Below are 27,881 nucleotides of genomic sequence, written 5' to 3'. Positions count from 1 at the left end.
GAGAGGTGAGGAGGAGAGGTGAGAAGAGAGGTGAGAAGAGAGGTGAGAAGAGAGGTGAGAAGAGAGGTGAGAAGAGAGGTGAGAAGAGAGGTGAGAAGAGAGGTGAGATGAGAGGTGAGATGAGAGGTGAGATGAGAGGTGAGATGAGAGGTGAGTGCAGATGAGAGGTGAGATGAGAGGTGAGTGCAGATGAGAGGTGAGATGAGAGGAGGAGATGAGGAGAGGTGAGTGCAGATGAGAGGAGGAGAGGAGATGAGGAGATGAGAGGTGAGATGAGAGGTGAGGAGATGAGGAGAGGTGAGGAGAGAAGGAGATGAGAGGCGAGTAGAGAGGTGAGTAGAGAGGTGAGTAGAGAGGTGCCAGCAGGTGTCATTTTGACAGGCTTGATGCTCTCAGAAAGAGTTGAAAGATTGATAATTGAGCCTGTGACCTTTCAAGGAGAGCCCTGGTACACTCAGAGCTTCAGGAGGGAGGGAGGGAGAGACCTGGTACACTCAGTGCTTCAGGAGGGAGGGAGAGCCCTGGTACACTCAGAGCTTCAGGAGGGAGGGAGAGCCCTGGTACACTCAGTGCTTCAGGAGGGAGGGAGGGAGAGACCTGGTACACTCAGTGCTTCAGGAGGGAGGGAGAGCCCTGGTACACTCAGAGCTTCAGGAGGGAGGGAGGGAGAGCCCTGGTACACTCAGTGCTTCAGGAGGGAGGGAGAGCCCTGGTACACTCAGTGCTTCAGGAGGGAGGGAGAGCCCTGGTACACTCAGTGCTTCAGGAGGGAGGGAGAGCCCTGGTACACTCAGTGCTTCAGGAGGGAGGGAGAGCCCTGGTACACTCAGTGCTTCAGGAGGGAGGGAGGGAGAGCCCTGGTACACTCAGTGCTTCAGGAGGGAGGGAGAGACCTGGTACACTCAGTGCTTCAGGAGGGAGGGAGAGCCCTGGTACACTCAGTGCTTCAGGAGGGAGAGAGAGCCCTGGTACACTCAGTGCTTCAGGAGGGAGGGAGAGCCCTGGTACACTCAGCGCTTCAGGAGGGAGGGAGAGCCCTGGTACACTCAGAGCTTCAGGAGGGAGGGAGAGACCTGGTACACTCAGTGCTTCAGGAGGGAGGGAGAGCCCTGGTACACTCAGTGCTTCAGGAGGGAGGGAGAGAGAGCCCTGGTACACTCAGTGCTTCAGGAGGGAGGGAGAGCCCTGGTACACTCAGTGCTTCAGGAGGGAGGGAGAGCCCTGGTACACTCAGCGCTTCAGGAGGGAGGGAGAGACCTGGTACACTCAGTGCTTCAGGAGGGAGGGAGAGACCTGGTACACTCAGTGCTTCAGGAGGGAGGGAGAGCCCTGGTACACTCAGCGCTTCAGGAGGGAGGGAGAGCCCTGGTACACTCAGCGCTTCAGGAGGGAGGGAGAGCCCTGGTACACTCAGTGCTTCAGGAGGGAGGGAGAGCCCTGGTACACTCAGTGCTTCAGGAGGGAGGGAGAGCCCTGGTACACTCAGTGCTTCAGGAGGGAGGGAGGGAGAGCCCTGGTACACTCAGTGCTTCAGGAGGGAGGGAGAGAGAGCCCTGGTACACTCAGTGCTTCAGGAGGGAGGGAGAGCCCTGGTACACTCAGTGCTTCAGGAGGGAGGGAGAGCCCTGGTACACTCAGTGCTTCAGGAGGGAGGGAGAGACCTGGTACACTCAGTGCTTCAGGAGGGAGGGAGAGACCTGGTACACTCAGCGCTTCAGGAGGGAGGGAGAGACCTGGTACACTCAGTGCTTCAGGAGGGAGGGAGAGCCCTGGTACACTCAGAGCTTCAGGAGGGAGGGAGGGAGAGACCTGGTACACTCAGTGCTTCAGGAGGGAGGGAGAGCCCTGGTACACTCAGTGCTTCAGGAGGGAGGGAGGGAGAGCCCTGGTACACTCAGTGCTTCAGGAGGGAGAGAGAGCCCTGGTACACTCAGTGCTTCAGGAGGGAGGGAGAGACCTGGTACACTCAGTGCTTCAGGAGGGAGGGAGAGACCTGGTACACTCAGTGCTTCAGGAGGGAGGGAGAGACCTGGTACACTCAGAGCTTCAGGAGGGAGAGAGAGACCTGGTACACTCAGTGCTTCAGGAGGGAGGGAGAGCCCTGGTACACTCAGAGCTTCAGGAGGGAGGGAGAGCCCTGGTACACTCAGCGCTTCAGGAGGGAGGGAGAGCCCTGGTACACTCAGTGCTTCAGGAGGGAGAGCCCTGGTACACTCAGCGCTTCAGGAGGGAGGGAGAGCCCTGGTACACTCAGTGCTTCAGGAGGGAGAGAGAGACCTGGTACACTCAGCGCTTCAGGAGGGAGGGAGAGCCCTGGTACACTCAGTGCTTCAGGAGGGAGGGAGAGCCCTGGTACACTCAGTGCTTCAGGAGGGAGGGAGGGAGAGCCCTGGTACACTCAGTGCTTCAGGAGGGAGAGAGAGCCCTGGTACACTCAGTGCTTCAGGAGGGAGAGAGAGACCTGGTACACTCAGCGCTTCAGGAGGGAGGGAGAGCCCTGGTACACTCAGTGCTTCAGGAGGGAGGGAGAGCCCTGGTACACTCAGTGCTTCAGGAGGGAGAGAGAGACCTGGTACACTCAGTGCTTCAGGAGGGAGGGAGAGCCCTGGTACACTCAGTGCTTCAGGAGGGAGGGAGGGAGAGCCCTGGTACACTCAGTGCTTCAGGAGGGAGGGAGGGAGAGCCCTGGTACACTCAGTGCTTCAGGAGGGAGGGAGAGCCCTGGTACACTCAGTGCTTCAGGAGGGAGGGAGGGAGAGCCCTGGTACACTCAGTGCTTCAGGAGGGAGGGAGGGAGAACCCTGGTACACTCAGTGCTTCAGGAGGGAGGGAGAGACCTGGTACACTCAGCGCTTCAGGAGGGAGGGAGGGAGAGCCCTGGTACACTCAGTGCTTCAGGAGGGAGGGAGGGAGAGCCCTGGTACACTCAGAGCTTCAGGAGGGAGGGAGAGCCCTGGTACACTCAGTGCTTCAGGAGGGAGGGAGGGAGAGCCCTGGTACACTCAGTGCTTCAGGAGGGAGGGAGGGAGAGACCTGGTACACTCAGTGCTTCAGGAGGGAGGGAGGGAGAGACCTGGTACACTCAGTGCTTCAGGAGGGAGGGAGGGAGAGCCCTGGTACACTCAGAGCTTCAGGAGGGAGGGAGGGAGAGCCCTGGTACACTCAGTGCTTCAGGAGGGAGGGAGAGCCCTGGTACCACTCAGTGCTTCAGGAGGGAGGGAGAGCCCTGGTACACTCAGTGCTTCAGGAGGGAGGGAGAGCCCTGGTACACTCAGCGCTTCAGGAGGGAGGGAGGGAGAGCCCTGGTACACTCAGTGCTTCAGGAGGGAGGGAGAGCCCTGGTACACTCAGTGCTTCAGGAGGGAGGGAGAGCCCTGGTACACTCAGTGCTTCAGGAGGGAGGGAGAGACCTGGTACACTCAGTGCTTCAGGAGGGAGGGAGAGCCCTGGTACACTCAGTGCTTCAGGAGGGAGGGAGAGCCCTGGTACACTCAGTGCTTCAGGAGGGAGGGAGGGAGAGCCCTGGTACACTCAGTGCTTCAGGAGGGAGGGAGAGACCTGGTACACTCAGTGCTTCAGGAGGGAGGGAGAGCCCTGGTACACTCAGTGCTTCAGGAGGGAGGGAGAGCCCTGGTACACTCAGTGCTTCAGGAGGGAGGGAGAGCCCTGGTACACTCAGAGCTTCAGGAGGGAGGGAGAGACCTGGTACACTCAGTGCTTCAGGAGGGAGGGAGAGCCCTGGTACACTCAGAGCTTCAGGAGGGAGGGAGAGACCTGGTACACTCAGTGCTTCAGGAGGGAGGGAGAGCCCTGGTACACTCAGTGCTTCAGGAGGGAGGGAGAGACCTGGTACACTCAGTGCTTCAGGAGGGAGGGAGGGAGAGCCCTGGTACACTCAGTGCTTCAGGAGGGAGAGAGAGACCTGGTACACTCAGTGCTTCAGGAGGGAGGGAGAGCCCTGGTACACTCAGTGCTTCAGGAGGGAGGGAGAGCCCTGGTACACTCAGTGCTTCAGGAGGGAGGGAGAGACCTGGTACACTCAGAGCTTCAGGAGGGAGGGAGAGCCCTGGTACACTCAGTGCTTCAGGAGGGAGGGAGAGACCTGGTACACTCAGTGCTTCAGGAGGGAGGGAGAGCCCTGGTACACTCAGTGCTTCAGGAGGGAGGGAGAGCCCTGGTACACTCAGTGCTTCAGGAGGGAGGGAGAGAGAGCCCTGGTACACTCAGTGCTTCAGGAGGGAGGGAGAGCCCTGGTACACTCAGTGCTTCAGGAGGGAGGGAGGGAGAGCCCTGGTACACTCAGAGCTTCAGGAGGGAGGGAGAGCCCTGGTACACTCAGAGCTTCAGGAGGGAGGGAGAGACCTGGTACACTCAGTGCTTCAGGAGGGAGGGAGAGCCCTGGTACACTCAGAGCTTCAGGAGGGAGAGCCCTGGTACACTCAGTGCTTCAGGAGGGAGGGAGAGACCTGGTACACTCAGCGCTTCAGGAGGGAGGGAGAGCCCTGGTACACTCAGAGCTTCAGGAGGGAGGGAGAGCCCTGGTACACTCAGTGCTTCAGGAGGGAGGGAGAGACCTGGTACACTCAGAGCTTCAGGAGGGAGGGAGAGCCCTGGTACACTCAGTGCTTCAGGAGGGAGGGAGAGACCTGGTACACTCAGAGCTTCAGGAGGGAGGGAGAGCCCTGGTACACTCAGTGCTTCAGGAGGGAGGGAGAGACCTGGTACACTCAGTGCTTCAGGAGGGAGGGAGGGAGAGACCTGGTACACTCAGTGCTTCAGGAGGGAGGGAGGGAGAGACCTGGTACACTCAGTGCTTCAGGAGGGAGGGAGGGAGAGACCTGGTACACTCAGTGCTTCAGGAGGGAGGGAGAGCCCTGGTACACTCAGTGCTTCAGGAGGGAGGGAGAGACCTGGTACACTCAGTGCTTCAGGAGGGAGGGAGAGCCCTGGTACACTCAGTGCTTCAGGAGGGAGGGAGAGACCTGGTACACTCAGTGCTTCAGGAGGGAGGGAGAGACCTGGTACACTCAGTGCTTCAGGAGGGAGAGAGGGAGAGCCCTGGTACACTCAGAGCTTCGGGAGGGAGGGAGAGACCTGGTACACTCAGTGCTTCAGGAGGGAGGGAGAGCCCTGGTACACTCAGTGCTTCAGGAGGGAGGGAGAGACCTGGTACACTCAGTGCTTCAGGAGGGAGGGAGGGAGAGACCTGGTACACTCAGAGCTTCAGGAGGGAGGGAGGGAGAGACCTGGTACACTCAGTGCTTCAGGAGGGAGGGAGAGACCTGGTACACTCAGTGCTTCAGGAGGGAGGGAGAGCCCTGGTACACTCAGAGCTTCAGGAGGGAGGGAGAGACCTGGTACACTCAGTGCTTCAGGAGGGAGGGAGAGCCCTGGTACACTCAGAGCTTCAGGAGGGAGGGAGGGAGAGCCCTGGTACACTCAGAGCTTCAGGAGGGAGGGAGGGAGAGCCCTGGTACACTCAGTGCTTCAGGAGGGAGAGACCTGGTACACTCAGAGCTTCAGGAGGGAGGGAGAGCCCTGGTACACTCAGTGCTTCAGGAGGGAGGGAGAGCCCTGGTACACTCAGTGCTTCAGGAGGGAGGGAGGGAGAGACCTGGTACACTCAGTGCTTCAGGAGGGAGGGAGGGAGAGCCCTGGTACACTCAGTGCTTCAGGAGGGAGGGAGGGAGAGCCCTGGTACACTCAGTGCTTCAGGAGGGAGGGAGGGAGAGCCCTGGTACACTCAGTGCTTCAGGAGGGAGGGAGGGAGAGCCCTGGTACACTCAGTGCTTCAGGAGGGAGGGAGGGAGAGCCCTGGTACACTCAGTGCTTCAGGAGGGAGGGAGAGACCTGGTACACTCAGTGCTTCAGGAGGGAGGGAGGGAGAGACCTGGTACACTCAGTGCTTCAGGAGGGAGGGAGAGCCCTGGTACACTCAGAGCTTCAGGAGGGAGGGAGAGCCCTGGTACACTCAGTGCTTCAGGAGGGAGGGAGAGCCCTGGTACACTCAGTGCTTCAGGAGGGAGGGAGAGCCCTGGTACACTCAGTGCTTCAGGAGGGAGGGAGAGCCCTGGTACACTCAGTGCTTCAGGAGGGAGGGAGAGCCCTGGTACACTCAGTGCTTCAGGAGGGAGGGAGGGAGAGCCCTGGTACACTCAGTGCTTCAGGAGGGAGGGAGAGACCTGGTACACTCAGAGCTTCAGGAGGGAGGGAGGGAGAGACCTGGTACACTCAGCGCTTCAGGAGGGAGGGAGAGACCTGGTACACTCAGAGCTTCAGGAGGGAGGGAGGGAGAGACCTGGTACACTCAGCGCTTCAGGAGGGAGGGAGAGCCCTGGTACACTCAGTGCTTCAGGAGGGAGGGAGAGACCTGGTACACTCAGTGCTTCAGGAGGGAGGGAGAGACCTGGTACACTCAGCGCTTCAGGAGGGAGGGAGAGACCTGGTACACTCAGCGCTTCAGGAGGGAGGGAGAGACCTGGTACACTCAGTGCTTCAGGAGGGAGGGAGGGAGAGCCCTGGTACACTCAGTGCTTCAGGAGGGAGGGAGAGACCTGGTACACTCAGTGCTTCAGGAGGGAGGGAGGGAGAGACCTGGTACACTCAGTGCTTCAGGAGGGAGGGAGGGAGAGCCCTGGTACACTCAGAGCTTCAGGAGGGAGGGAGAGCCCTGGTACACTCAGTGCTTCAGGAGGGAGAGAGAGACCTGGTACACTCAGTGCTTCAGGAGGGAGGGAGAGACCTGGTACACTCAGAGCTTCAGGAGGGAGGGAGAGCCCTGGTACACTCAGTGCTTCAGGAGGGAGAGAGAGACCTGGTACACTCAGTGCTTCAGGAGGGAGGGAGAGACCTGGTACACTCAGTGCTTCAGGAGGGAGGGAGGGAGAGACCTGGTACACTCAGTGCTTCAGGAGGGAGGGAGGGAGAGCCCTGGTACACTCAGTGCTTCAGGAGGGAGGGAGGGAGAGACCTGGTACACTCAGTGCTTCAGGAGGGAGGGAGAGAGAGCCCTGGTACACTCAGTGCTTCAGGAGGGAGGGAGAGCCCTGGTACACTCAGTGCTTCAGGAGGGAGGGAGAGACCTGGTACACTCAGTGCTTCAGGAGGGAGGGAGGGAGAGCCCTGGTACACTCAGTGCTTCAGGAGGGAGGGAGGGAGAGCCCTGGTACACTCAGAGCTTCAGGAGGGAGGGAGAGACCTGGTACACTCAGTGCTTCAGGAGGGAGGGAGAGACCTGGTACACTCAGTGCTTCAGGAGGGAGGGAGGGAGAGCCCTGGTACACTCAGTGCTTCAGGAGGGAGGGAGGGAGAGCCCTGGTACACTCAGTGCTTCAGGAGGGAGGGAGGGAGAGCCCTGGTACACTCAGTGCTTCAGGAGGGAGGGAGGGAGAGACCTGGTACACTCAGTGCTTCAGGAGGGAGAGACCTGGTACACTCAGTGCTTCAGGAGGGAGGGAGGGAGAGCCCTGGTACACTCAGTGCTTCAGGAGGGAGGGAGGGAGAGCCCTGGTACACTCAGTGCTTCAGGAGGGAGGGAGGGAGAGACCTGGTACACTCAGTGCTTCAGGAGGGAGGGAGAGCCCTGGTACACTCAGTGCTTCAGGAGGGAGGGAGGGAGAGACCTGGTACACTCAGTGCTTCAGGAGGGAGGGAGGGAGAGCCCTGGTACACTCAGTGCTTCAGGAGGGAGGGAGGGAGAGCCCTGGTACACTCAGTGCTTCAGGAGGGAGGGAGGGAGAGCCCTGGTACACTCAGTGCTTCAGGAGGGAGGGAGGGAGAGACCTGGTACACTCAGTGCTTCAGGAGGGAGAGCCCTGGTACACTCAGTGCTTCAGGAGGGAGGGAGAGCCCTGGTACACTCAGTGCTTCAGGAGGGAGGGAGAGCCCTGGTACACTCAGTGCTTCAGGAGGGAGGGAGAGACCTGGTACACTCAGTGCTTCAGGAGGGAGGGAGAGACCTGGTACACTCAGTGCTTCAGGAGGGAGGGAGGGAGAGCCCTGGTACACTCAGTGCTTCAGGAGGGAGGGAGAGCCCTGGTACACTCAGAGCTTCAGGAGGGAGGGAGAGACCTGGTACACTCAGTGCTTCAGGAGGGAGGGAGAGACCTGGTACACTCAGTGCTTCAGGAGGGAGAGACCTGGTACACTCAGCGCTTCAGGAGGGAGGGAGAGACCTGGTACACTCAGTGCTTCAGGAGGGAGAGACCTGGTACACTCAGCGCTTCAGGAGGGAGGGAGAGCCCTGGTACACTCAGCGCTTCAGGAGGGAGGGAGAGACCTGGTACACTCAGTGCTTCAGGAGGGAGGGAGAGACCTGGTACACTCAGTGCTTCAGGAGGGAGGGAGGGAGAGCCCTGGTACACTCAGTGCTTCAGGAGGGAGGGAGAGCCCTGGTACACTCAGAGCTTCAGGAGGGAGGGAGAGACCTGGTACACTCAGTGCTTCAGGAGGGAGGGAGAGACCTGGTACACTCAGTGCTTCAGGAGGGAGGGAGGGAGAGCCCTGGTACACTCAGTGCTTCAGGAGGGAGGGAGGGAGAGACCTGGTACACTCAGAGCTTCAGGAGGGAGGGAGAGAGAGACCTGGTACACTCAGCGCTTCAGGAGGGAGGGAGAGACCTGGTACACTCAGAGCTTCAGGAGGGAGGGAGAGCCCTGGTACACTCAGTGCTTCAGGAAGGAGGGAGGGAGAGACCTGGTACACTCAGAGCTTCAGGAGGGAGGGAGAGCCCTGGTACACTCAGTGCTTCAGGAGGGAGGGAGAGCCCTGGTACACTCAGTGCTTCAGGAGGGAGGGAGAGCCCTGGTACACTCAGAGCTTCAGGAGGGAGGGAGAGACCTGGTACACTCAGTGCTTCAGGAGGGAGGGAGAGCCCTGGTACACTCAGAGCTTCGGGAGGGAGGGAACTGCTTCCCAAATGGCAGTCTGTTCAGTCTTTCAAGGAGAGCCCTGGTACACTCAGTGCTTCGGGAGGGAGGGATCTGCGTCCCAAATGGCAGTCTGTTCCCTTTATAGTGCGCTTTTGATTGCCTGGTTACCCATCACATCCTCGATGTGAGTAGGAGAGGAGAAGAGGAGAGGAGAGGTGAGAGGAGAGGTGAGGAGGAGAGGAGAGGTGAGGAGGAGAGGAGAGGAGATGAGGAGAGGTGAGGAGAAGAGGAGAGGAGTGAGGAGAGAGGTGAGGAGAGTTGAGGAGGAGAGGAGAGGAGAGGAGATGAGGAGAGGAGATGAGGAGAGGAGTGAGGAGATGAGAGGAGAGGAGAGGAGAGGAGATGAGGAGAGGAGAGGAGTGAGGAGATGAGAGGAGAGGAGAGGAGATGGGCTTTTGATTGCCTGGTTATCCATCACATCCTCGATGTGAGTAGGAGAGGAGAGGAGATGAGGAGAGGAGAGGAGAGGTGAGAGGAGAGGAGAGGTGAGGAAGAGAGGAGAGGTGAGGAAGAGAGGAGAGGAGAGGAGAGGAGATGAGGAGAGGTGAGGAGAGGAGGAGAGGAGAGGAGAGAGGTGAGGAGAGGAGAGGAGGAGAGGTGAGGAGGAGAGGAGAGGAGATGAGGAGAGGTGAGGAGGAGAGGAGATGAGGAGAGGAGAGGAGATGAGGAGAGGAGATGAGGAGAGGAGAGGAGTGAGGAGATGAGAGGAGAGGAGAGGAGATGAGCTTTTGATTGCCTGGTTACCCATCACATCCTCGATGTGAGTAGGAGAGGAGAGGAGATGAGGAGAGGAGAGGTGAGAGGAGAGGAGAGGAGAGGTGAGGAAGAGAGGAGAGGAGAGGAGATGAGGAGAGGTGAGGAGAGGAGGAGAGGAGAGGAGAGAGGTGAGGAGAGGAGAGGAGGAGAGGTGAGGAGGAGAGGAGAGGAGAGGAGATGAGGAGAGGAGATGAGGAGAGGTGAGGAGGAGAGGAGAGGAGTGAGGAGATGAGAGGAGAGGAGAGAAGAGGAGAGGAGATGAGGAGAGGAGAGGAGATGAGGAGAGGAGAGGAGATGAGGAGAGGAGAGGAGATGAGGAGAGGAGAGGAGATGAGGAGATGAGAGGAGAGGAGAGGAGATGAGGAGAGGAGATGAGGAGAGGAGAGGAGATGAGGAGAGGAGAGGAGTGAGGAGATGAGAGGAGAGGAGAGGAGATGAGGAGAGGAGAGGAGTGAGGAGATGAGAGGAGATGAGCTTTTGATTGCCTGGTTACCCATTCACATCCTCGATGTGAGGAGGAGAGGAGAGGAGATGAGAGGAGAGGAGATGAGAGGAGAGGAGATGAGGAGAGGAGAGGAGGAGAGGAGAGGAGAGGCGAGGAGATGAGGAGAGGAGAGGAGATGAGCTTTTGATTGCCTGGTTACCCATTCACATCCTCGATGTGAGGAGGAGAGGAGAGGAGATGAGGAGAGGAGAGGAGATGAGGAGAGGAGAGGAGAGGAGAGGAGAGGAGAGGAGAGGAGAGGAGAGGAGAGGAGAGGAGAGAGGAGAGAGGAGAGGAGAGGAGAGGAGAGGAGAGGAGAGGAGAGGAGAGGTGAGGTGAGGTGAGGTGAGGTGAGGTGAGGAGATGAGCTTTTGATTGCCTGGTTACCCATCACATCCTCGATGAGTCTGGATTTGATTTCCTCCCCGACGATTTGTCTCATGTGAACACATGCAAAGTGCTTTGATTAGTTCCAGAACCCAATGGGTTGGGACAGAGCCTGAACACGCAGGCGGGTAAATCAGTGTTTCAGAAATAGCCATTGGCTTTGATACTCTGATTGATTAGAGATGATCCAATAGCTGATGACTTGTTTTGTACAGCCCTTGTCGTGTCTCTGACTGATTAAATTATATGACAGGCTATTTTATCAAATCGATTACGTAACGTTTGATTGATTACGTGATTGAATTAAACCATGCAACAATTCACTCGTTAATAACCTGGGGCACCACGGAAGAGTGTTTATAGAGCTGTTGTCTTCCAAATAAACTCTTAAAGATCTGAAGATCTGTCATATCAATAGCGGTCAATTATTAATCCTCACCTTATTCAGTCTCATCTGAACATCGTAAAATTCTTGGTTATCTTTATGAACCCTGGCTAACAAGTTAAATCAGCAATACAAAAATTGGTTTCATTATTTATTTACTAAATATCTAAATAATCACCAGAATTACATATACACAGGATGGATCGTACATACTAATCATGCCATAAAAGAAAAAGTCCCTAGCGGACAAAACCGATATGATGGCTGGTTACACAAAGAAGGGGGGTTGGGTTTGAATGAAGGGTGGGAAGACTGAGGGACAAAGGGGGTGGGTCTCTATTGGACCTTGAGAAGCTATGCTACCGTAAATACAGAATCTAATGTATTCTAGTAACCGTCCATTCGGAAAAGGAAAATGCAAGATATACAGTTAAAGTCAGAAGTTCACATACACCTTAGCCAAATACATTTTAAACTCAGTTTTTCACAATTCCTGACATTTAATCCAAGTAAAAATTCCCTGTCTAATGTCAGTTAGGATCACCACTTTATTTTAAGAACGTGAAATGTCAGAATAATAGTGGAGAGAATGATTTATTTCAGCTTTTATTTCTTTCATCACGTTCCCAGTGGGTCAGAAGTTTACATACACTCAATTATTATTTGGTAGCATTGCCTTTAAATTGTTTAACTTGGGTAAAATGTTTCAGGTAGCCGTCCACAAGCTTCCACAAGGGAATTTTGGCCCATTCCTCCTGACAGAGCTGGTGTAACTGAGTCAGGTTTGTAGGCCTCCTTGCTCGCACACGCTTTTTCAGTTCTGCACACAGATTTTCTATAGGATTGAGGTCAGGGCTTTGTGATGGTCGCACAAAAGCCCTGTGGATATTCTACCATTCAAATTGGGTCATGGGGGCTTTTATACTGGAGAAGAGAAGGGCGTGTTTTATCGCTCTCCAACCAATGTCTGTTCACTTGGGCGTGGCCACTGAGTAAGCATAGTTTACTTATGAAAACAATTCTCTCATTTAGAGGGCTAAAATTACATTTAATCTTTTCACAAATAGTTTAATATTTAAACATTTAAATTGCACAACAATTCCCTGTGAATCTCATAACTAGAATGTCTAGACTTTCCAAGATTCAATTTATGTCGTCCTATCATCAGATATAATGTCCCAGACAACAACTGATCTGACATCATATTCTTTATTAAGTACCAACGGACACTTTGAACTGGTTGGAAAGAAATATTGTTCCATTCCCAACCTTTTGATGTTACTGTATTGCAGTCTCTCTCTCTGTGGTAACAAAGGATTTGCAAAAGTCAATTTTTGAGGGAAGGGGGAAAGGTATTTATGGGGGTCATAAACCGGTGGGGGGAAGAGAGGAAAAGGGGGTTTTATGACCCTCGCCCAACAGGGCAAAGTCATGACACCCCTCACTTTGACATCAGGGAAAAGGATTTCTAGGATGGCAGTCTGACTGAATAGATATATCATACTGATAGAACTAAATGCATTTTGAATCGTCCGGCAAAACTTTTGAGGGAATGGGGTGCCATTTCTAACTCGCCCAGGAACTCTCCTCTTTTCATGTTTGCTCCTTTTAGCATTTGTGTGCAGAGGACGACCAGACAACAGGAAGTCTGTTAAGGCAGCAGGAAGTCTTGTTAAGACAACAGAAAATCTCGTTTAAACAACAGGTAGCCTAGTTAAGACAGCAGGAAGTATATTAAGGCAGCAGGAAGTGTATTAAGGCAGCAGGAAGTATGTAAGGGACTAAACTGCTGTCAAGATGCTGCTGTGTGATCAAGTACCAGGTGGACCATGCTGTCAAGTTGCTGTGTGTTCTAGTACCAGGTGGACCATGCTGTCAAGTTGCTGTGTGATCTAGTACCAGGTGGACCATGCTGTCAAGATGCTGTGTGTTCTAGTACCAGGTGGACCATGCTGTCAAGTTGCTGTGTGATCTAGTACCAGGTGGACCATGCTGTCAAGATGCTGCTGTGTGTGATCTAGTACCAGGTGGACCATGCTGTCAAGATGCTGTGTGATCTAGTACCAGGTGGACCATGCTGTCAAGTTGCTGCTGTGTGTTCTAGTACCAGGTGGACCATGCTGTCAAGTCGCTGTGTGATCTAGTACCAGGTGGACCATGCTGTCAAGATGCTGCTGTGTGTTCTAGTACCAGGTGGACCATGCTGTCAAGATGCTGTGTGATCTAGTACCAGGTGGACCATGCTGTCAAGTTGCTGCTGTGTGTTCTAGTACCAGGTGGACCATGCTGTCAAGTTGCTGCTGTGTGTTCTAGTACCAGGTGGACCATGCTGACAAGATGCTGCTGTGTGATCTAGTACCAGGTGGACCATGCTGTCAAGTTGCTGCTGTGTGTTCTAGTACCAGGTGGACCATGCTGTCAAGTTGCTGTGTGTTCTAGTACCAGGTGGACCATGCTGTCAAGTTGCTGCTGTGTGATCTAGTACCAGGTGGACCATGCTGTCAAGTTGCTGCTGTGTGTTCTAGTACCAGGTGGGCCATGCTGTCAAGTTGCTGTGTGTTCTAGTACCAGGTGGACCATGCTGTCAAGATGCTGCTGTGTGTTCTAGTACCAGGTGGACCATGCTGTCAAGATGCTGCTGTGTGATCTAGTACCAGGTGGACCATGCTGTCAAGTTGCTGTGTGATCTAGTACCAGGTGGACCATGCTGTCAAGATGCTGCTGTGTGTTCTAGTACCAGGTGGACCATGCTGTCAAGATGCTGCTGTGTGATCTAGTACCAGGTGGGCCATGCTGTCAAGTTGCTGCTGTGTGTGTTCTAGTACCAGGTGGACCATGCTGTCAAGATGCTGCTGTGTGATCTAGTACCAGGTGGACCATGCTGTCAAGTTGCTGTGTGATCTAGTACCAGGTGGACCATGCTGTCAAGTTGCTGCTGTGTGTTCTAGTACCAGGTGGACCATGCTGTCAAGATGCTGCTGTGTGTTCTAGTACCAGGTGGACCATGCTGTCAAGTTGCTGCTGTGTGTTCTAGTACCAGGGGGGCCATGCTGTCAAGTTGCTGTGTGATCTAGTACCAGGTGGACCATGCTGTCAAGTTGCTGCTGTGTGATCTAGTACCAGGTGGACCATGCTGTCAAGATGCTGTGTGTGTTCTAGTACCAGGTGGGCCATGCTGTCAAGTTGCTGCTGTGTGATCTAGTACCAGGTGGGCCATGCTGTCAAGTTGCTGTGTGTGTTCTAGTACCAGGTGGACCATGCTGTCAAGATGCTGCTGTGTGTGATCTAGTACCAGGTGGACCATGCTGTCAAGATGCTGCTGTGTGATCTAGTACCAGGTGGACCATGCTGTCAAGTTGCTGCTGTGTGTTCTAGTACCAGGTGGACCATGCTGTCAAGATGCTGCTGTGTGTGATCTAGTACCAGGTGGACCATGCTGTCAAGATGCTGCTGTGTGATCTAGTACCAGGTGGGCCATGCTGTCAAGTTGCTGCTGTGTGTTCTAGTACCAGGTGGACCATGCTGTCAAGATGCTGCTGTGTGTTCTAGTACCAGGTGGACCATGCTGTCAAGATGCTGCTGTGTGTGATCTAGTACCAGGTGGACCATGCTGTCAAGATGCTGTGTGATCTAGTACCAGGTGGGCCATGCTGTCAAGTTGCTGCTGTGTGTTCTAGTACCAGGTGGACCATGCTGTCAAGATGCTGCTGTGTGTTCTAGTACCAGGTGGACCATGCTGTCAAGTTGCTGCTGTGTGTTCTAGTACCAGGTGGACCATGCTGTCAAGTTGCTGCTGTGTGATCTAGTACCAGGTGGACCATGCTGTCAAGATGCTGCTGTGTGTTCTGGTACCAGGTGGACCATGCTGTCAAGTTGCTGCTGTGTGATCTAGTACCAGGTGGACCATGCTGTCAAGATGCTGTGTGATCTAGTACCAGGTGGGCCATGCTGTCAAGTTGCTGCTGTGTGATCTAGTACCAGGTGGACCATGCTGTCAAGTTGCTGCTGTGTGTTCTAGTACCAGGTGGACCATGCTGTCAAGATGCTGCTGTGTGTTCTAGTACCAGGTGGACCATGCTGTCAAGATGCTGTGTGATCTAGTACCAGGTGGGACAATGCTGTCAAGTTGCTGCTGTGTGTTCTAGTACCAGGTGGACCATGCTGTCAAGTTGTTGCTGTGTGATCTAGTACCAGGTGGACCATGCTGTCAAGTTGCTGCTGTGTGATCTAGTACCAGGTGGACCATGCTGACAAGTTGCTGCTGTGTGTTCTAGTACCAGGTCGACCATGTTGTCAAGTTGCTGCTGTGTGATCTAGTACCAGGTGGACCATGTTGTCAAGTTGCTGCTGTGTGTTCTAGTACCAGGGGGGCCATGCTGTCAAGTTGCTGTGTGATCTAGTACCAGGTGGACCATGCTGTCAAGTTGCTGCTGTGTGATCTAGTACCAGGTGGACCATGCTGTCAAGTTGCTGTGTGATCTAGTACCAGGTGGACCATGCTGTCAAGTTGCTGTGTGATCTAGTACCAGGGGGGCCATGCTGTCAAGTTGCTGTGTGATCTAGTACCAGGTGGACCCATGCTGTCAAGTTGCTGCTGTGTGTTCTAGTACCAGGTTGGCCATGCTGTCAAGTCGCTGTCGTGTTGCCTCAGTGAACCACATACTCACAGACTGTACAGCGATCTAACAGAGAGTAATGTCCCAATGGCATCCTATTCCCTTTATAGTGTCTATAGGGCTCCGGTCAGAAGTGTATAGCCATTTGGGACAGACAGTTTATTTTGTACAGTGATTTAAACCTCAGTGCAACAAAAGACAGTGAGTCTTTTTACCATTCATGTCCCCCCCCCCACTGAATATTTAACACGAGTACTGTATTTAACATCAGATGCTCTGTGGAGTATCTTCTTTTATCTGTCAGCCTCATCGGACCAGAACGCCCCCAGTGCCTCAGGGCGATACTATTTGTCTCTACTCATATTTATACGCAGTTTGATCCCTCTGCATCCCTCGTTATTCCTGTGATTCATCTCTACATCTCTACCGTTGAAAACAAACATTGTCGTTTACTACAATTCTACACTGACACTTAAAGAGTCCCAAACAGCCATCTATTTCCTACAGTACACAGTGCCCTACTGGTTAAAACTAGTACACTTTAAATAGGGAATAGATTGGCATTTTGAGATGCACCCTAGAACAGACGTGTCATCTCCCTCTCCTCAGACCACAAAGTGCAAGGTTCAAGGCATCGACATACTTAGCAGAACTACTCATTGTAACCTCATTGATTTTCTTAATCAATTACATTGAACCAGACATTAGGATCTTAATTAGTCCTTAATTGGACCCGTTGCAACGAGCTTGATTTTGTGATCGCAAGCGCACCCAATCATGAACAGGCACACGCACGTGCATCTGCACACACACACACACCAACACACTAGCGCACACACACGCACGCACGTACACACCATTTTCAACACTTGCCATAGAGAGTAATGTTCTAATGCCGACAACGGAATGCTTGTTCAATTACACCCACACTACCACACTGTTACAATACTTATTTGCCACCATAATTTGCAAATAAATTCATAAAAAATCCTACAATGTGATTTTCTGGATTTTTTTTTTCTCATTTTGTCTGTCATAGTTGAAGTGTACCTATGATGAAAATTACAGGCCTCTCTCATCTTTTTAAGTGGGAGAACTTGCACAATTGGTGGCTGACTAAATACTTTTTTTGCCCCACTGTATGTTCGAGGAATTTTAATGATGAGATTTCTGCTTCTTGAAATTGGCGCCTTGCACTTTCACTCTCTGTAGTCATATCATCCCAGTAGCGGGATGGCAGCCGTAAAAGGTTAATGTCAATATGCCTTGTCCATTGCTGTTCTGGTTAGTGTTTATTGGCTTATTTCACTGTAGAGCCTCTAGCCCTGTTCATTATACCTTATCCAACCGTTCAGTTCCACCACCCTCACACGCGATGACATCACCTGGTTTCAATGATGTTTCTAGATACAAAACCTCTCTCATAGTCACTCAATGCCTAGGTTTACCTCCACTGTACTCACATCCTACCATACCCTTGTCTGTACATTATACCCTGAATCTATTCTACCATGCCCAGAAACCTGCTCCTTTTACTCTCTGTTCCAAACGCACTAGACGACCAGTTCTTATAGCCTTTAGCCGTACTCTTATCCTACTGTTCCTCTGGTGATGTAGAGGTGAATCCAGGCCTCATTTTTTTTTTTACTTCTGTAACTGTAAAAGCATCGGTTTCATGCATGTTAACATTAGAAGCCTACTCCCTAAGTTTGTTTTATTCACTGCTTTAGCACACTCCACCAACCCGGATGTCCTAGCCGTGTCTGAATCCTGGCTTAGGAAGGCCACCAAAAATCCTGAAATTTCCATCCTTAATTATAACATTTTCCGACAAGATAGAACTGCCAAAGGGGGCGGAGTCACAATCTACTGCAGAGATAGCCTGCAGAGATCTGTCTTACTATCCAGGTCTGTACCCAAACAATTTGAGCTTCTACTTTTAAAAATCCACCTTTCCAGAAACAAGTCTCTCACCGTTGCCGCTTGCTATAGACCACCTTCTTCCCCCAGCTGTGCCCTGGACACCATATGTGAATTGATCGCCCACCCATTTATCTTCAGAGTTTGTACTGTTAGGTGACCTAAACTGGGACATACTTAACACCTTGGCCGTCCTACAATCTAAGCTACATGCCCTCAATCTCACACAAATGTTCAAGGAACCTACCAGGTACAACCCTAAATCCGTAAACATGGGCACCCTCATAGATATCATCCTGACCAACCTGCCATCTAAATACACCTCTGCTGTCTTCAACCAGGATCTCAGCGATCACTGCCTCATTGCCTGCGTCCGTAATGGGTCCGCGGTAAAACGACCAACCCTCATCACTTTCAAACGCTCCCTAAAACACTTATGCGAGCAGGCCTTTCTAATCGACCTGGCCCAGGTATCCTGGAAGGAAATTGACCTCATCCCGTCAGTAGAGGATGCCTGGTTGTTCATCTTAAATAAGCATGCCCCTTTCAAAAAATGTAGAACTAAGAACAGATATAGCCCTTGGTTCACTCCAGACCTGACTGCCCTCGACCAGCACAAAACATCCCGTGGCATTCTGCATTAGCATCGAATCGCCCCCGCAATATGCAACTTTTTCAAGGAAATCAGGAACCAATATACTCAGTCAGTTAGGAAAGCTAAGGCTAGCTTTTTCAAACAGAATTTTTCTTCCTGTAGAACTAATTCCAGAATGTTTTGGGACACTGTAAAGTCCATGGAGAATAAGAGCACCTCCTCCCAGCTGCCCATTGCTCTGAGGCTAGGAAACACTGTCACCACCGATAAATCTACGGTAATCGATCATTTCAATGAGCATTTATCCACGGCTGGCCATGCTTTCCACCTGGCTACCCCGGCCAACATCTCAGCACCCCCTGCGAGTTGCTGTGGGGGGCGCAGGTCTGCTGTTATATCTGTTCCTGGTTCTACATTTCTTCAATGGGGCTTTTTTAAGATGGTGAGGAAGGCACTTTTTATATTTTTTTTAAATATCAACTTCAAGTCTGAATGGCATTAATGAAGCCTATCGATAGAGTAGAATATAATAACTTTATTGTGCCAAGGATGCAAGTCCTGTATACATGTACTGTAGTTATTACCACGCATGAGATCCCCACATTGTAGCCTGTACATTGAATATATTCACTGATCATGTACTCTTCCTTGCCAAATAAATGTGTGGTTCAGGTATGAATCTCTGAGAGACATTCTTTTTCAGTCATATCCAATACCAGGTGTATCAAACTCCATTCTGTGAATGATGCTGTGTCTGCATGTACGTATTACAATTATACACTTCAACAGTGTTTACCACTTCTGCTCCTGGGACATCAATGATTACACATTGTAACTATGCATTAGACTAGAAACATGATTTAAGTAAAGGCTGATTTGTAATTCATATATACAGAAGAAAACCTATGCATATCTAACTCCCTTCATCTGCATTCATCTGAGGACCCAGAATTATTATTTCATAGTATATATATATATATATATATATATAGAAATATAGTATTTCAATGAGATATTTCAACCAGTGGAGAACGTGACACGCGTTTATTGAACGTTCATTATCCAGGTGTTATAAAATACATAATGCATTATAATTATGATAATTGTAATATTATATTATAAATTTCAAGTTCAATCTGTACTTCAATGCACATCTGGTGTGCATTATAAAAACGAGGAAGAAAGACGAGGTGTAGAAGACAGAAAGGGAAAGAGGTAAGAACAGAAGCAGACAGCATATGATTAATGAATTACAGTGCTACCCTCATATTCTCTCAGTTCAACACAATTACAGTGTCTCTAACAGTGTCTCCAAACCAGCCTTGCACTCCCAGTTGGCCCGAAGGTTATCTTAAGAGCGGGTGAGGTGGCGATGACGGGACTTGCTTCCTCTCTCACATCAAAACATACCTGCAGACGGGAGACAGATGGACAGAGACAGAGCATAATTAAGCCTTGTTTTATTCTAACGCGGTCAGTCATCATCATCATCAGGAGGTGAAATGCAAAACTGACCTGGGATCATTAACTCTGGGACTACTACACTGTATTTCAATGTAAAGCATCTTCAATAATACTTCCTGTATAATATAAACTGACCTGGGATCATTAACTCTGGGACTACTACACTGTATTTCAATGTAAAGCATCTCTTTAATAATACTTCCTGTTGACCTGACCTCTCACCTGAGATCATGCTGTGCCCTCTGTGTCAGACAGTTCAGATGCGGGAGGGGTTCACAGCTGATATAACCTAGAAGATTTAGGGAGAAGGGGGAGAGGGATGAAGTGAAGGAGAGAGCGACTGTTATTGTGTGTGTGTGTGTGGTCTCACCTGGTGTCCACACTAAGTGGCTACAGAGTACTTTATGCTGAAAAACAGACACATGAGGACAAAACAATAGAAGATAATGTCATTATTAGACATGAATACCACTTGAAGCTTGATGATGACTTGATCATTTGAATCAGCTGTGTAGTGCTAAGGCGGAAAAACAAAAATGTGCCCGGGTGTTTGGAGCGTTCCGATATACCACAGCTGGTGAGGTGTCAGGTTCACCTCTGGACTTGAAGGGGGATTATTCCAACTCTCTGTGAAATGCTGCAGATCTGCACGCAGACGAGGTTGGAACACATATCCCACACAGAAGAGGTGGATAGAATTGGACAGGTCAAGGTATCCTTCTTCCTCCAAACTGTGCATGTGAGACAGGTTCCATGTACAACAAGACAGGCAGAGAGGAAGAGAGAAAAATAACACAGAACAGTTTAATTACCTCTGGTTATGGACACTTTCGCCAGTAATAAAGCTTCCACGGCCTGTTCCTCGGACAGTGAACAGCTGGCAATATCTACATTTTCGACCCCTTGATCAGCTCGCTCTCTGAAAGTAAAGAAAATAGCTTCTTTGTTGTAGATATGAAAACAATAACTGAGATGTGACCGTTCAATCTAAAGCAGCAGATGTCATTTTCAGGACACGTCAATACAGCCCAGAGAGCTGAACGCCAGACTGGTATTGTGGTGGTTCAATACAGCCCAGAGAGCTGAACACCAGACTGGTATTGTGGTGGTTCAATACAGCCCAGAGAGCTGAACACCAGGCTGGTATTGTGGTGGTTCAATACAGCCCAGAGAGCTGAACACCAGACTGGTATTGTGGTGGTTCAATACAGCCCAGAGAGCTGAACACCAGACTGGTATTGTAGTGGTTCAATACAGCCCAGAGAGCTGAACACCAGACTGGTATTGTGGTGGTTCAATACAGCCCAGAGAGCTGAACACCAGACTGGTATTGTAGTGGTTCAATACAGCCCAGAGAGCTGAACACCAGACTGGTATTGTGGTGGTTCAATACAGCCCAGAGAGCTGAACACCAGACTGGTATTGTGGTGGTTCAATACAGCCCAGAGAGCTGAACACCAGACTGGTATTGTGGTGGTTCAATACAGCCCAGAGAGCTGAACACCAGACTGGTATTGTAGTGGTTCAATACAGCCCAGAGAGCTGAACACCAGACTGGTATTGTGGTGGTTCAATACAGCCCAGAGAGCTGAACACCAGACTGGTATTGTGGTGGTTCAATACAGCCCAGAGAGCTGAACACCAGACTGGTATTGTGGTGGTTCAATACAGCCCAGAGAGCTGAACACCAGACTGGTATTGTGGTGGTTCAATACAGCCCAGAGAGCTGAACACCAGACTGGTATTTTGGTGGTTCAATACAGCCCAGAGAGCTGAACACCAGACTGGTATTGTGGTGGTTCAATACAGCCCAGAGAGCTGAACACCAGACTGGTATTGTAGTGGTTCAATACAGCCCAGAGAGCTGAACACCAGACTGGTATTGTAGTGGTTCAATACAGCCCAGAGAGCTGAACACCAGACTGGTATTGTAGTGGTTCAATACAGCCCAGAGAGCTGAACACCAGACTGGTATTGTGGTGGTTCAATACAGCCCAGAGAGCTGAACACCAGGCTGGTATTGTGGTGGTTCAATACAGCCCAGAGAGCTGAACACCAGGCTGGTATTGTGGTGGTTCATTAGGTGATGGGAAATATGCAATACGTATACAAAATAATATACTCACCTGTTGTATGTTGGAAAAAATAATTGGAATTAAAAGAAAAATGTTTAACCTATTAACCTGCTTCATTATTCATGTTTTACCGGTTGATGAACAACTCCCGTGAAAAGAAAGCTAGATTAATTCAACTGAAAATGGCAAGGACAGGCGATCGTAGCTAAATGCTTTTGGTTAGCTTGAGAATAATAATTGCATGATTTATCATTTTACGGTACGTATCTATGTAATATAGTACAATGTTATGAACCGACACTGAATCGTAGGAGCTAACGACCAGCTATGGAGAAGTTGGATGGAAGAACAGCCAGTGCTGCTTCCCTGAGATGTCATCATCACCACAGTCCTTCTTCCTAGGTGTCCACTATGACTCCCTTTGTGTCAGAAAGAAAGGCTGAACAGTATTGGTCCTATAGTCTGTAGCCCTTTGTGTCAGAAAGAAAGGCTGAACAGTATTGGTCCTATAGTCTGTAGCCCTTTGTGTCAGAAAGAAAGGCTGAACAGTATTGGTCCTATAGTCTGTAGCCCTTTGTGTCAGAAAGAAAGGCTGAACAGTATTGGTCCTATAGTCTGTAGCCCTTTGTGTCAGAAAGAAAGGCTGAACAGTATTGGTTGTAGCCAAACTGACACAAAACAAATGGCCAAAATGGAGGCTGGTTGATGTTTTCAAATACATATTTTGTTCAAAATATTTGATTAATAGTCCTATAGTATGTAGCCCTATAGTATGTAGTATGTAGTCCTATAGTATGTAGTCCTATAGTATGTAGTCCTATAGTATGTAGTCCTATAGTATGTAGCCCTATAGTATGTAGCCCTATAGTGTGTAGCCATATAGTATGTAGTCCTATAGTATGTAGTCCTATAGTATGTAGTCCTATAGTATGTAGTATGTAGCCCTATAGTATGTAGTCCTATAGTATGTAGCCCTATAGTATGTAGTATGTAGTCCTATAGTATGTAACCCTATAGTATGTAACCCTATAGTATGTAGTCCTATAGTATACAGCCCTATAGTATGTAGTCCAATAGTATGTAGCCCTATAGTATATAGCCCTATAGTATGTAGCCCTATAGTATGTAGTATGTAGTCCTATAGTATGTAGTCCTATAGTATGTAGCCCTATAGTATGTAGTCCTATAGTATATAGACCTATAGTATGTAGTATGTAGTCCTATAGTATGTAGCCCTATAGTATGTAGTATGTAGCCCTATAGTATGTAGCCCTATAGTATGTAGTATGTAGCCCTATAGTATGTAGTCCTATAGTATGTAGTATGTAGTCCTATAGTATGTAGTCCTATAGTATGTAGTATGTAGTCCTATAGTATGTAGCCCTATAGTATGTAGCCCTATAGTATGAAATCCTATAGTATGTAGCCCTATAGTATGTAGTCCTATAGTATGTAGCCCTATAGTATGTAGTCCTATAGTATGTAACCCTGTAGTATGTAGTCCTATAGTATGTAGTCCTATAGTATGTAGTCCTATAGTATGTAGCCCTATAGTATGTAGCCCTATAGTCTGTAGTGCTATAGTATGTAGTCCTATAGTATGTAGTCCTATAGTATGTAGTATGTAGTCCTATATTATGTAGTATGTAGTCCTATAGTATGTAGTCCTATAGTATGTAGTCCTATAGTATGTAGTATGTAGTCCTATAGTATGTAGTCCTATAGTATGTAGTCCTATAGTATGTAGTCCTATAGTATGTAGTCCTATAGCATGTAGTCCTATAGTATGTAGTATGTAGCCCTATAGTATGTAGTCCTATAGTATGTAACCCTATAGTATGTAGCCCTATAGTATGTAGTCCTATAGTATGTAGCCCTATAGTATGTAGCCCTATAGTATGTAGCCCTATAGTATGTAGTATGTAATCCTATAGTATGTAGTCCTTTAGTATGTAGCCCTATAGTATGTAGCCCTATAGTATGTAGCCCTATAGTATGTAGTATGTAATCCTATAGTATGTAGTCCTATAGTATGTAGCCCTATAGTATGTAGTCCTATAGTATGTAGCCCTATAGTATGTAGCCCTATAGTATGTAGCCCTATAGTATGTAGCCCTATAGTATGTAGTATGTAATCCTATAGTATGTAGTCCTTTAGTATGTAGCCCTATAGTATGTAGCCCTATAGTATGTAGTATGTAGTCCTATAGTATGTAGTATGTAGTCCTATAGTATGTAGCCCTATAGTATGTAGTCCTATAGTATGTAGCCCTATAGTATGTAGTCCTATAGTATGTAGCCCTATAGTATGTAGCCCTATAGTATGTAGCCCTATAGTATGTAGTCCTATAGTATGTAGTCCTATAGTATGTAGTATGTAGTCCTATACTATGTAGTACTATAGTATGTAGTCCTATAGTATGTAGTATGTAGTCCTATAGTATGTAGTCCTATAGTATGTAGTCCTATAATATGTAGTCCTATAGTATGTAGTCCCATAGTGTGTACTATGTAGTCCTATAGTATGTAGTCCTATAGTATGTAGTCCTATAGTATGTAGTCCTATAGTATGTAGTATGTAGCCCTATAGTATGTAGTCCTATAGTATGTAACCCTATAGTATGTAGCCCTATAGTATGTAGCATGTAATCCTATAGTACAGGGGTGTCAAACTCATTCCACGGAGGGCCTAGTGTCTGCAGGTTTTTGGTTTTTCCTTTCAATAAAGCCCTAGACAACCAGGTGTGGGGAGTTCCTAACTAATTAGTGATGTTTATTCATCAATCAAGTACAAGGGAGGAGCGAAAACCCGCAGACACTCGGCCCTCCGTGGAATGAGTTTGACACCTGTGCTATAGTATGTAGCCCTATAGTATGTAGCATGTAATCCTATAGTATGTAGTCCTATAGTATGTAGCCCTATAGTATGTAGTCCTATAGTATGTAGCCCTATAGTATGTAGCCCTATAGTATGTAGCCCTATAGTATGTAGTATGTAGTCCTATAGTATGTAATCCTATAGTATGTAGTATGTAGCCCTATAGTATGTAATCCTATAGTATGCAGCCCTATAGTATGTAGCCCTATAGTATGTAGTATGTAGTCCTATAGTATGTAGTATGTAGTCCTATAGTATGTAGTCCTATAGTATGTAGCCCTATAGTATGTAGTCCTATAGTATGTAGCCCTATAGTATGTAGTCCTATAGTATGTAGCCCTATAGTATGTAGTCCTATAGTATGTAGTCCTATAGTATGTAGTATGTAGTCCTATAGTATGTAGTCCTATAGTATGTAGTCCTATAGTATGTAGCCCTATAGTATGTAGTCCTATAGTATGTAGCCCTATAGTATGTAGCCCTATAGTATGTAGCCCTATAGTATGTAGTATGTAGCCCTATAGTATGTAGTATGTAGTCCTATAGTATATAGCCCTATAGTATGTAGTCCTATAGTATGTAGTCCTATAGTATGTAGTATGTAGTCCTATAGTATGTAGTCCTATAGTATTTAGTCCTATAGTATGTAGCCCTATAGTATGTAGTCCTATAGTATGTAGCCCTATAGTATGTAGTCCTATAGTATGTAGTCCTATAGTATGTAGCCCTATAGTATGTAGCCCTATAGTATGTAGTCCTATAGTATGTAGCCCTATAGTATGTAGTCCTATAGTATGTAGCCCTATAGTATGTAGTCATTTACATTTACATTTAAGTCATTTAGCAGACGCTCTTATCCAGAGCGACTTACAAGTACATACATTCATACTTTTTGTACTGGTCCCCCGTGGGAATCGAACCCACAACCCTGGCGTTGCAAGCGCCATGCTCTACCAACTGAGCCACACGGGACTATAGTCCTATAGTATGTAGTATATAGTCCTATAGTATGTAGCCCTATAGTATGTAGCCCTATAGTATGTAGTCCTATAGTATGTAGTATGTAGTCCTATAGTATGTAGTCCTATAGTATGTTGCCCTATAGTATGTAGTCCTATAGTATGTAGCCCTATAGTATGTAGTCCTATAGTATGTAGTATGTAGCCCTATAGTATGTAGTCCTATAGTATGTAGTCCTATAGTATGTAGCCCTATAGTATGTAGCCCTATAGTATGTAGTATATAGTCCTATAGTATGTAGTCCTATCGTATGTAGCCCTATAGTATGTAGTCCTATAGTATGTAGCCCTATAGTATGTAGCCCTATAGTATGTAGCCCTATAGTATGTAGTATATAGTCCTATAGTATGTAGTCCTATAGTATGTAGTCCTATAGTATGTAGCCCTATAGTATGTAGCCCTATAGTATGTAGTCCTATAGTATGTAGTCCTATAGTATGTAGCCCTATAGTATGTAGCCCTATAGTATGTAGTATGTAGTCCTATAGTATGTAGTCCTATAGTATGTAGTCCTATAGTATGTAGCCCTATAGTATGTAGCCCTATAGTATGTAGCCCTATAGTATGTAGCCCTATAGTATGTAGCCCTATAGTATTTAGTCCTATAGTATTTAGTCCTAAAGTATTTAGTCCTATGGTATGTAGTATGTAGTCCTATGTTATGTAGTCCTATAGTGTGTAGTCAGAGTGGTGGCTAGTCCTCTTCTCGCTGTACCGGGTGGAGATTATAAGACTACATGGCCATTTACGTCACAGGACACCAGATAAGACAGGATAATTACACCAGATATAACAGACTGACCCCCAGCACATAGACTATTACAGCATAGATACTGGAGACAGAGACGGGGGGGTCAGGGGACAGGGCCCCGTCCGACGACACCCACAGACAGGGCCAACCAGGCAGGATATACTGTGTATATATATACAGTTGAAGTCAGAAGTTTACATACACTTAGGTTGGAGGCATTAAAACTCGTTTTTCAACCACTCCACACATTTCTTGTTCACAAACTGTAGTTTTGGCAAGTCGGATAGGACATCTACTTTGTGCATGACACAAGTCCTTTTTACAACAATTGTTTACAGACAGATTATTTCACTTAAAATTCACTGTATCACAATTCCAGTGGGTCAGAAGTTTACAGACACTAAGTTGACTGTGCCTTTAAACAACTTGAAAAATTCAAGAAAATTATGTTATGGCTTTAGAAGCTTCTGATAGGCTAATGGACATCATTTGTGTCAATTGGAGGTGTACCTGTGGATGTATTTCAAGGCCTACCTTCAAACTCAGTGCCTCTTTGCTTGAAATATTGGGAAAATGAAAAGAAATCAGCCAAGACCTCAGAAAAACATTGTAGACCTCCACAAGTCTGGTTCATCCTTGGGTGCAATTTCCAAATGCCTGAAGGTACCACGTTCATCTGTACAAACAATAGTACGCAAGTATAAACACCATGGGACCACGCAGCCGTAATACCACTCAGGAAGGAGACGCGTTCTGTCTCCTAGAGATGAACGTACTTTGGTGCGAAAAGTGCAAATCAATCCCAGAACAACAGCAAAGGACCTTGTGAAGATGCTGGAGGAAACAGGTACAAAAGTATCTATATCCACAGTAAAACGAGTCCTATATCGAAATAACCTGAAAGACCGCTCAGCAAGGAAGAAGCCGCTGCTCCAAAACCGCCATAGAAAAGGCAGACTACGGTTTGCAACTGCACATGGGGACAAAGATCATACTTTTTGGAGAAATGTCCTCTGGTCTGATGAAACAAAAATTGAACTGTTTGGCCATAATGACCATCGTTATGTTTGGAGGAAAAAGGGGGAAGCCGAAGAACACCATCCCAACCGTGAAGCACGGGGGTGGCAGCATCATGTTGTGGGGGTGCTTTGCTGCAGGAGGGACTGGTGCACTTCACAAAATAGATGGCATCATGAGGATGGAAAATTATGTGGATAAATTGAAGCAACATCTCAAGACATCAGTCAGGAAGTTAAAGCTTGGTTGCAAATGGATCTTCCAAATGGACAATGACCCCAGGCATACTTCCAAAGTTGTGGCAAAATGGCTTAAGGACAACAAAGTCGAGGTTTTGGAGTGGCCATCACAAAGCCCTGACCTCAATCCTATAGGAAATGTGTGGGCAGAACTGAAAAAGCGTGTGCGAGCAAGGAGGCCAACAAACCTGACTCAGTTACACCAGCTCTGTCAGGAGGAATGGGCCAACATTCACCCAACTTATTGTGGGAAGCTTGTGGAAGCCTACCCTGAACATTTGACCCAAGTTAAACAATTTAAACGCAATGCTACCAAATACTAACTTCTGACCCACTGGGAATGTGATGAAAGAAATGAAAGCTG

The 27,881-nt window shown here is 48.8% G+C and overlaps 1 protein-coding gene across 1 annotated transcript in view; it reads left to right on the top strand.

Annotated features, from left to right (window-relative positions):
* Positions 1–27,881, top strand: part of LOC129831724 (GDNF family receptor alpha-4-like) — a 512,247-nt gene that overhangs the window by 44,965 nt on the left and 439,401 nt on the right. The window lies entirely within an intron of this gene.

The sequence above is a fragment of the Salvelinus fontinalis genome, chromosome 33, assembly GCF_029448725.1.
Source record: "Salvelinus fontinalis isolate EN_2023a chromosome 33, ASM2944872v1, whole genome shotgun sequence".
Taxonomy (NCBI): domain Eukaryota; kingdom Metazoa; phylum Chordata; class Actinopteri; order Salmoniformes; family Salmonidae; genus Salvelinus; species Salvelinus fontinalis.
The sequence above is the reverse complement of the archived record's forward strand: the minus strand, read 5'-3'. Positions and strand labels throughout refer to the sequence as shown.